The sequence below is a fragment of the Bidens hawaiensis genome, unplaced genomic scaffold (genome assembly GCF_021521415.1).
Source record: "Bidens hawaiensis isolate Kalapana, Puna unplaced genomic scaffold, B.hawaiensis_p1.1 tig00044685_1, whole genome shotgun sequence".
In the NCBI taxonomy this organism is placed as follows: Eukaryota; Viridiplantae; Streptophyta; class Magnoliopsida; order Asterales; family Asteraceae; genus Bidens; species Bidens hawaiensis.
In genome coordinates this window covers 29,113-40,077 of record NW_027505901.1, presented here as the reverse complement: position 1 = coordinate 40,077, position 10,965 = coordinate 29,113, and the positions used below count along the sequence as shown (strand labels likewise).

At 33.4% G+C, this 10,965-nt stretch overlaps 1 pseudogene; it reads right to left on the bottom strand.

Annotated features, from left to right (window-relative positions):
- Window positions 1-4,710: 4,710 nt before the first annotated feature.
- LOC143615843 (ribulose bisphosphate carboxylase small subunit, chloroplastic 4 pseudogene) lies at window positions 4,711-5,506 on the bottom strand (annotated as a pseudogene).
- Window positions 5,507-10,965: the final 5,459 nt, after the last annotated feature.

The window sequence follows — 10,965 nt, the reverse complement described above, 5'->3', positions numbered from 1 at the left end:
ATATGGTTGTTTATGCTCTTAAGACACTCAGTTAGTTACTGGATATGAGTATTGGGTAAATTTTGGTTTACTTTTTGATTTAGTGACCTGTGAAAATTATTCCAAAATTCATTACACCCTTTTCAAACTTTTTTATTGTCAATCAAAATTAGTTGTTTTTAAGGCATGAACAAGGAAATCTCAGGTAATGCTATGAAAATGATATTCATTAGATAGTCAGGTAGTAGATAAATCATGAATGACAATACCATGTATTACAACCCTTGCAATGGTAACAAAATTACTATTGCCTTCTAAAAACATTATTCGAATAAGATATCCGATTTTGTTTTTTTGTTTGGTTACAATTTGACAACCTCGCCCCCGCAACGCGGGGGTCCTTCTACTAGTTATATATAAAGGCATTTATATATTTAACATTAACACTAGTTTGAGCCCCGTGTATTACACGGAGAATTGATGAAAACTTTAAAATTTGAACATTAATCAAAACACAATCGACAACACAGTTATCATATATTAATAAAATTACAATTTACATTAAAATTATAGGGATTACTAAAGAAACATTACGCAAATATTTACTAATAAGAAAATTTTTCCTTGTACACTACGTCTGCGGTTGTGTTGGTCAATATACCTAGTTTATCAATACTCAATATTTTTAGTCAATGTCTACTTGTAAATCTTGACAAAGCGACGTATAGATGTCCGTGTGAAAACATGAGTTCTTACAAGTACAAGCCAACCATAAAAAACAAGATTATGTATATTAATAACTTTCTTACAATAAATAATATTTAAATAAAAAAATATATATTAATATTATAAACGAATAATATAAAATAACCCCGAATAACAAGGAATAAAAGCTAGTTATATATATGATAGCTAAAAAAAGAACTTTATGATTCTAGCTTTTCAAAATAAACCAAAAGAATAAATTTAAATGGTTAGTATGTGGATAAACAAATTTATGAGAATTTAGTCAATGTATATAATGAAAATTTTTAAAGAAGAAAGTATTTTAATTTTCTTTTATTTTATATTTCTGAAAATACTAAAAAATATAATAATAATAATAATAATAATAATAATAATAATAAAACAATGTTCCGACCACTTCTATCCCATTTGACATGTTCTTTTTCTATAGCTAATTGTTTCATTTGATTACGTTAAAATATAAAAGGAAACAAAGAAGAAGAAATAAATAAACATTAACACTCTTGCTTTATATATAAATAAGAATAAGGCTATTTTGAGTTGGGTAATGACCCACATGTGATCCAAATAACAAAATGGGTTTAAAAAATGTGAGAATGGTTGAGAGAATGACAAGTGGCACATAGTAGTATTCTTTTATTAGAGTAGTAGATGTCCACTTAAAATTATGGAGTCACAAACTGCTTCTCAACAAATGTTGTAACACTATAAAGTATAAACCATTCTGTGTATGAGCTTTGTTTCGTCTTCCTACATATGCATCTTGGTGAGATTTTTTGTTAGTTTTAAACAAAACATGTCATTTTAAGCTTCCATTGCAAAAGATTTTGCTAAGACAAGTTTAATTCCTAGCAACATGGACCAACATATGATTCCGTAAAGGACCACAAAATGAGTTGTGGACTTATAAAGTGTACATGTATGGGATTCAATATTTGAAACGCTTGTTTAATCTGAGAGTTGCGAAACATTTTAAGATCAAAATAATTTGGTGGCTCTTCCAGATTTTCAATTAGAAAAAATGTGTTGCTAAACGTACCTCACTTCATTTTTACTAAATATACCACTCGTCTCTCAAGTTTTACGTTAATACAATTCAAATCTTTGTTTTTTTTTGTCATTATATTATATTTTGTTATTGTTATTTTTAAAACACATTTTTTAAATATTTTTTATATATATTTTAAAATGATTGTTTTTACTTTTAAAATAACAAAAAAACATTTTTTCTTATTAAAAGTAAAAAAGAAAATATTATTTAAAAATAAGGTTTTTTTCTATAATTGTTTTATTATTTTTAGATAGTGCTTTTACTAAAATAGTTTTTAGAGATAGTTTGCATTTTTTAAAAATAATATCAAATAATAAAAAGGTCGTGTATCTACGTAATAAATTGCACATATTTTATTGACAATAAAATATATAATGTTATCTGATAATTTATATTTTAACACATTAATAATGTTAAAAGAGAGTAATATGTCAAATAAAATTGTTAAATTAATTGAAAGTTTAGAAGAAAAGTATAACAAATGAGGTGGTTAAATTAATTGAAAGTTAATAAATTGTTATAAGTAAGTGAGGTGGTTAAATTAATTGAAAGTTAATAAATTGTTAAAATTGTTAAATTAATTGAAATAAAACTATTAAATTAATTTTAACATTTAGACCACCCGTAATGGCAAGTTTTGGGAGGCGTTATAGCCTAAAACGCCGGGGGCACACCGCCCCCTGGCATTATGGCTTTTTTTTTTTTTGCGTTTTGTACAAAACGCGGGTGAAAGACAAAAAAATAATAATAAAATAATGGAGTTGAGGCATTATGAAGTATTATGGAGACTTTATGACTACACCCTATTTTTGTATAAAATCATAACTCTGATTGGGCGCCACGTGTCGCATAATACCTGAAGGTGAGGCTTTATAACTACTCGTGATCTTAGCCAACCCCTTAGATAAAACTAAAACTTTTGACAAAAACAAGTATTTTGTTTGCGTAAATTTCGTGAACGTACAGAGAGCCCTAATAGATGACCAAATGATTTCCTATATATGGATTGAGTATAGTTGGTGGATATAAAACCCCCAATAATTAACTACCATTGGCAGTTTATTAATATTGGATGTGGTTTAATGGCAGAGCGTCTATTTTACTAGTGAGAGATAAATAGTTTAAACCTTGCTATTCACCAATTTATATGGGAGATATGAGGAATGACCCTGGCTTGCCAGGGTTTGAGTCCTGATATCACCCGGTTTTACCGGCCCCTCGTTGTCGTGCCTTTGGCGGACATGGGGGTCGGGTTTTATCGAGGAATCCCTCAATAGGTCGACCGCTAAGGGCTCCGTCCGTCCGGACTAGTGGCCGGCTCGGGCTACCTTTAGCCAATAGAAGCCGCATACGAAGTGTCCGGTGTTACTTAGTTGGTCGTTCCAAAAAAAAGTAATCATCATAATTCCCACAATTATATAATCGCCATAACTACCGTTGGTAGTTGTATAACCACCTTGATTACTACTGATAGTTATAACCATCGTAACTAGTGGTATTGATTATAACCCTCATAACTACTAGTAGCAATGCCTCATACCCGTTGTTATCATAAATTAATATAGTTTTGATCAAGTGTGTACTCCACATTAATATAGGGAAAAGATACAATACAATAATACCTTAACGTATAATAAGTACGTGAATTCATTTTTTCACATAATCGATCCATGAAATCACATCCAAACATCTCAGAATCGTCAATACATATCCAATTAATCATTGGTTCACCGAAAAAAACAGGTTTGGATGGTTAATCGATCAAATTTTCACTTTTTTCACGAAAACTGTTTTTGAACGTTTTTGGTCTTTGGCTGAGCGTTTTAGGGTTTGGTTGAGCGTTTTTTGAGCGTTTAGTACTTTTGCTTTTATTTTTTTTTCTTTAAGCGTCTCGCTTACCTATCATATGTTAAGACATTAACATACAATATCTCTACCATTATTATATATATATATATATATATATATATATATATATTAAAAAAGGGATTCATTCCTCCTCACAATTACACTATTAAATTTTTTAATATTATATTTATTACAACATTAGATTACTAACCTATAAATAAAAGTAAATGATTTATTTCATTTATTTTACTTTTTTTCCAACTAATTATATCATTTATACAAAATATTCTTGGACAAGTATTAGTTTTACATATTTATTTGTCGGTTAAATGTTTTTCTTAAACTTTGGTATCGTATTTTTTTTTATAGTTCGTCTTTACAATGACTGAAGCTTTTTAAATGATCTAAAAATATCCCATTGTCACACTGTTTTATATCGCGTCTCGACGCTTGATAACGCGCCTTTAAAATATTTTTTTGGCTTGCAAATTTATATTTACGAATTTGCGTTGATACTGTTGATACTAATCGAATTTGCGTTGTTTCGTAGCAGTAACGTGCTGGTTTTTTTTTTGTTCTATATGTGATGATTTGTTGTATTTTGGCATTGACAAGTTTATTTATTTTGTTTTGCTCCGATGTCAAAACCTGATACAGGTTGACTTCGTGTCGACTCACAGCTCGATCGTGGTTTAACGTTTTCACGTACGTTTTTTGTTCAATTTAATGGTCCCGCCGCGAAGCGCGGGGTCCTAAATCCTAGTGTTATATCAAGATGTAACCTGACCACTCATAAAACAAGTTGTATATATTAGTGGAGAATTAGATATCAAACTTGGATAGTCCATCTGGGATATTATGTCTTGAATGTCATTCGTAATGAATATGGTATAAAGAATTAAAGAGTATTTGGTTTAATCACTATTGGACAAAGTATAAGGCCAACAGAAGGTACAATTGTTTAGCTACTATTAGTTGGCCGGACAACGAATCTGAAATGGGATGTTACACTAGCCACATTTACACCCCTGAATTGTAGTCTTCTTAAGTTTTGTATAAATGATTAGGGTTTTTAACAGTGAACATGAGAAAAAGAAATCAATAACGTACACTGAAGGAAAATAAATGTAAAAGTACATACAAAAAGGAATATATAGCTTCAACATGGATCGAGAAGTGGATGCCTAAAAGACTATTATACTTGAAAGGCATTGGGTAGTCTTTCTTTCCTTATTATTCTCGAGCTCACTTTATAAAAGTTGGAATACAAGTACAAAAAAGATACATGCATATATATCTTGCTTATTTTTCATATGGCTTGTGTGCGATGAAACTGATACATTGAACTTGACGGACGTTGTCGAATCCAATGATACGGACCCACGCTGTTGGGTACTCCTTCACGCACTCCTCAACCTCCTTCAACACCTGGGCGGAGTCAGTGCACCCAAACATGGGCAACTTCCACATGGTCCAGTATCTGCCGTCATAGTACCCAGGAGACCTGTGGTTCTCACGGTAGACGTACCCATGTTCCAACTCGAATTCCAAACAAGGAACCCACTTGTTTCGGAGAAGGTAGTCAACTTCTTTCGACAATTGGAGCGGGGTTAGAGGTGGAAGGTATGAAAGAGTCTCGTATTTCTTCTTTCCAATTGGAGGCCACACTTGCATGCATTGCACTCTTCCACCGTTGCTTGGGAGGGAAGAGAAGTCGTTTTCCGCCTTCTTGGTGGCTGGGAAAGCGGCGGTGGACCTGAGTCCGGTGAACGGAGCCACCATGGTGGCTTGAGTTGGGACGGCTGTGGCGGTCATGGTGGCTGAGGAAAGTGAAGCCATTTTAATGTTTGGGTTTGAAACCAATTGAGGTGCTTTGTTAACTGCTTTGCAGGTATATAATGGTTTAATGAGGATGACAATTTGCATCAAAGGGGCCAAAATCAATCCCGTAGATAAGTTATAAGTGGTGGTGCCATTTTGACTGATGGGTGCCTATAGTTCATGATAATATATACTTACATAGTGGCCACACAAGAGTAAACCATCGGATAGATGAAGATAACCCTTAGTTTTATGGAAGAACATGCGAGTTTGTAACTAAATCTCTTCCTCCCATTTTTTTAACCCCATGTAAATATCAATAAATTAACAATTTTACTAAGCAAGGATCAACACCCGGCTGATTTAGAACGATAGCTATTGAGAATGATATATCAAAGAGAATTGATTACGAAGAATACCTGTACAGAGTTTGTTTTCAAACATGCTAGCAAATCCCTAACGATTCATTTAACTATATAAAACCAAGTTAGTTTTGCTACATTAATTTGTTGCAATCGTTGTATTAGTGAATCTATACTAATTAATAAATAAGACTTTCTTTATGTCACGTGTCAACTATTTAGCCTATTCTTGCTCTCCAAATCCCGCCTCCCACTGCTTTTACATTCCGGTGTGGATCTCTTGCATGATCAGATTATTTATGATTGATCTTATAATCCAAAAAATTAAGTTCATCATACTACCCAAAGCTTTTATTCCGAAAATCCAAAATCACCGCTGACAAAAACTTCCAATTTCATCTCCATCGCCTCCTCCCCCCTTGGTGATTTTCAGACAGACTCTTCGCTTGCTGATGGTATGTTACTAATGACGTTCTACAATTTCTATCATATCAGAAACACTCTCTCAATCCATCTCTAGATCATCCTCATCTGCTATCGATTTGTTGTTTAAAGAGACGATTTTGATGTGATTTAAGGTAAGATTCATCTGAAATTTTATATCTTTCATTTCATGCGTTTCTTTTTTATCGATTTCTTTTCGTGAACATTCCTCTGATTCTACTCTAGTGATTGTGATATTGTTAGGGAGTCTGGGTTTTATTCTTTTTTGATGGCATCGATTATAGTATAAACAATAGTGCTTTAAATGAAATCATAACAATATTTAATTCTTTGATTAGTTTGATTACAATATATAGTTCATACATAACAATACAAAAAATTTATGTTCCTCGCTCTATTCTTGATCACGAGTTCTTTTAAATAAATTTAGGACTTTAAAGGAATTGGATGATGTAGTCTTCAAAACTCTTGATTTGATTTCTGCAGTAGGGTGTGTTAAATGTGTAATGGAACAATTAAAGCTTATGGTCATTAATTAAAAATTGATTTGAACTTGAAAATGGATATAGAAAAAGATGACCTGCAAAAGCAACTTGAATGATAACAGAAGTTTCTGAATATTAATTTGGTTCAAAATGATGATATGGTTTGTAGATATTTGAGCAATAATGTCATTGGAGGTTTGCATTCCAATATCTTTCCCTGTTGCCAGTTGCCATTATATATGAGATTTTAGACTTGTGTTGTCTTGCATATAATAACTATACTGGAAGCTTACTCGATACTTTGTCCTCTTTAACACAATTACCTGCCTTGTAACTTTTATCCACTATTTATTTACTAAGATTGTTTCCTGTCGATACTTTATCCTCTTTAACACAATTACCTGCCTTGTAAGTTTTATCCACTATTTGTTTGCTTAGATTGTTTCCTGAGGGTACTAAACGGGTCGTCTTTTTGGTTGGCACGTCAAACTCGTGTAAGATTCGTGTCGCAAATTTTCACTCCTACTATTTCGGCCCATTAACTTATTATCAAGTTGATTGTGTTACTATTTTATAACTGGTCAAATTACCAAAGTTGGTTAAAAGGGTCAAATCAGTTTACAGTTTGAAAGTCACACACGTTTTCTTTAAAGATTTAGATTATTTTTCTTAATATATTATATATTTATTGCAATCAAAGTCTCAAAATGATAACAATTATCTTGCAACCTTTATGCTCTAATTTGTGAATGTGTTTGAACAATTAGTGTCTAACTAATAATTTTAAAATATGTTACCATGAGAGACAGATAGTAGATTTTGCAATGGTGGGTTTGTATACATGTCATAAAATGGTCAACTGTAAAAAGTAACTTTAAATGTGACAGAGATAGCCATGTTACACTAATTTGGGAATTTGGGAATTATGCTAATTTTAATGGTTATATTAATTATTAAACCTGCTATAAAATGGCTATAAAATGGTCAGGTGTAGATGGATGAATCACCACAAGAATTATATTTGCATACACAGGTATGACACGTCAATAACTATTTCATTTAGTAAAAATTAGATTGTCGAATTGGTGTTTTGTGCATTTTGTATGAATATGATTTATGGTTTGCTTGCAGACTATTTGATGTTTGAGCTTCACATAAATTAAGATGCCTTTTAGAATTACAACTACATATTCCTCATTCTACTAATCATTGTATTTCCTTTTTGTTTGTTATACCAGGGACTTCAAATTAGATATGTTCTTTATTGTCTTGGTTAATCTTGGGAGTTGGGACATTTTTTATATAACTTGACAGGATAAAATTACTAATATAGGACACACATTGTAAAGTTACAAATAAGAAATCTAATGTTGTATACAATGAACATTTAGAGATTTATGATTTTTCTGTAGGTTTGTGTATTGTAACTGTATTTAGTTTTGCCCTTATGTAATGTAACGCTTGATTTTGCATATTATTTTCATAAAGTTATAATTTATATAATTTAAATGGTTCAACCCATGTAATACAAGGGTAACTAACCTAGTTTGGTTTATATATACATGTGTATGTATATAAATTAGTCTATTGGTGCTTATTTTTACATGTTCCACAAAGTATGGGAAATCTACTAAGCATCTCTTAACCAATGTTCAGACCCGACTCGGACGCCTTACCGGGTCAAAGGTCAGACTGACCCGGTAGGGCGAACCAGTTTTTGACCCGGATGACATCATAAAAAATAAATATTTATATATAATAATTATTTAATAGTTAATGTGCATATTGAATTGTTTTCACTATTATTTAAAGTGTGAGCCCAAAAAGAAAATTTGGATAGCCCATTTCAACCCACAATCAATTAAATTGAATTTGCCCTAATACAAAAATTTGGTGTTTGGCTGCAGCCAGCCACTACAACCTTCTTTCTTCTTTCTTCTTTCTTCTTTCTTCTTTCTTCCATCATCTTCTACTTATTCTTCTTCTTCCGATCTGAGATCTGGTTGCAGTAGCTACCCACAACTGTTTTTTCTTTTTCACAATAACAACAGCTACCCACACAACATCTTAGCAGTGGCAAATCACATAAAGACCAACAGGCAAGTGGTGAATTGAACGATGGCAGTGACGCGAATTTAAGACTTTAGGGTTATATTTATTGTTAGATGGCATGAATCTCTTTAAATTAAAGAAATAGAAGGCATTTGCTGGTTCACCCACTGGGTCACCGGATCCGGGCCGACCGCCATCCGTAAAACCCGGCCGGGTTTTTAAAAAACGGCCCAAATAATCGGACCAGCTGGGCCGGACCGGGTTTCAAAACATTGCTCTTAAAATATGTTTAGGGGGAGGGACTGTTGAAATATCTCTAACACTAAAACTGTCTAATTGCCTCTACATTCCCTCCCTTTCACACAAACTCTTGCAATCATCCATGTAACAAAAGAGCTCGATTGTACCGTTTTAATGCAACCTATTTTATTATATTTTAAGACATCATGACTGGGACCATAATTGTGCATGGCACTAAATGATAAGGGTTATATTGTGCAGATCAGGTGACTCAAAATGACATTGTGATACTGAATACAAAAGCATTGTTGTGGCATACAAAGTTGGGCATCCCTCTTTAGGTTATCTACACCTTTTGTTATCAAAAACTTTTCCTTCCAATGGTATGTTAACTTGTGAAATGTGTGTGTTTGCCAAAAGCCATAGGCAAACATATGAGGGTTGACTTACCTTTTCATTTGATTCATTTTGACGTATGGGGCCGGCTAAGTTTACGGAATGCAAACTTTCGCTTCTTCTTACTTTTTGTGGATGATTGTACCCGCGTGGCATGGATATATTTTTTTAAAAACACAAATCAGAAGTCTTTGAAAAATTTGTAATGATCCATACCATTATTCAATCCCAATACAAAACCAATATCCAAATCCTATGACCTGACAATGGATGTGAATATGTTAATACCTCCATGAACAATATATTGAGACCAAAGGAATATGATTCACCAAACTACCTACCCAAGAAATTTTGAACATAATGGTGCCTCTGAACGAAAAAACCGGCTACTATAAGAAATAACTAGGGCCCTCATGATCGAATCCAATGTGCACATACCCGTTCTGGCCTGATGCCCTTGCCACCGCCGCATATCTTATCAATCGATTTAGTCACCAAGAAATCAAACATAAAACTCCTCTAAAAACTCTTTCAAATTTCAAAAGGCGTCCGTATGCTCTTACCGTCAAACTCTAAATATTTGGTGTTCAATGTTAGCTCATAAAAGTCAATCAAACTAAACATGACCCATGTTCGGAGAAATGTGTTGGCTATGGAGTAAACCAAAAAGGTTATCGATGTTTTAGTCCAAAAAGGGAGCGTTGTGATCACCACCATGAAGGAACTAGTAAACAAGATTGAACCAGAATATCATCCCAATCTAGAGTCAGAGGTAAGTAATTCTCATACGACTCCTAACCATGAAAAGGATGAGAAAATGTAACATCACGTAGACCAGCCTTATAAGTTTAAGCCATAGATGACAAATTCTTAAAAGCCTTGGGACTTAAAATTGAAACTGAGATTTCAACCCATTGCGATACGCGACATGACAATTATAAACCCATCACGTAACGCGATGGACTTGCACATAAATCGATATTAGGGCGGCGCAGTGATACGCGATGGCCAAACCCATAGGACCATTGCAATACGCGATACCCTTGTTAAGCAACCAGGTACACATGTCCAACCGCGTGTCAACACGTGGCACGTTTTGATACGCCACGTGGGTTGGCGATGTAAATTGCGGCGTCGCGCTACGCGACGGGGTTAAAAGAAACCCATTACGTGTCGCGACGAATTGCAAAATCCGCTTATAAAAAGGGTGACGGGCATTGAGGCATTCTCATCCCAAATAAATCTCAATTTTCACACAGTCAACCTAGGGAAGCGTGTTCGATTGTTACGACGAGCCGACATTCCATTTTCTCGAAGTACGTGCTAGTATTTAAGTCCCAATCAAGTTATCAATCATTTAAGCGAGCTTATATCGAGATCCTACCCGTCAAGCCTTCACTCTTATCTTGTTATTAGTATTCCAAATACTCTCATTAAGGTAGGAATTATGTTTAAGTTATTTAGTTATAGCTTAAACATTAAACAAGGCTATGGCCTTTAACCTTGAAAGTATTTATAAACATTCACAACAAGTTAAAAA